Source organism: Austrofundulus limnaeus, unplaced genomic scaffold (genome assembly GCF_001266775.1).
Source record: "Austrofundulus limnaeus strain Quisiro unplaced genomic scaffold, Austrofundulus_limnaeus-1.0 Scaffold2672, whole genome shotgun sequence".
Lineage (NCBI taxonomy): Eukaryota > Metazoa > Chordata > Actinopteri > Cyprinodontiformes > Rivulidae > Austrofundulus > Austrofundulus limnaeus.
In genome coordinates, this window is record NW_013955074.1 from 1,460 (window position 1) to 1,687 (window position 228).

The window sequence follows — 228 nt, forward strand, 5'->3', positions numbered from 1 at the left end:
TGCCATACTTCTACAGACTGAGTGACTGACTGAAGACATGCCACTATGCTGATGCATTACTCAAGCGGAAGAAAAAGTAGTTCCCTTCAACCACATATGATTAAGACAAGATTGGAATAGTTTAGTTATTTTCCACTATTTTCCTGTTAATCATAAACATTATGTGAAATAACTAAGCATCAAAGTATCAATATTTTGATTTTAGTATTGATTCTAGAACATAAAGTT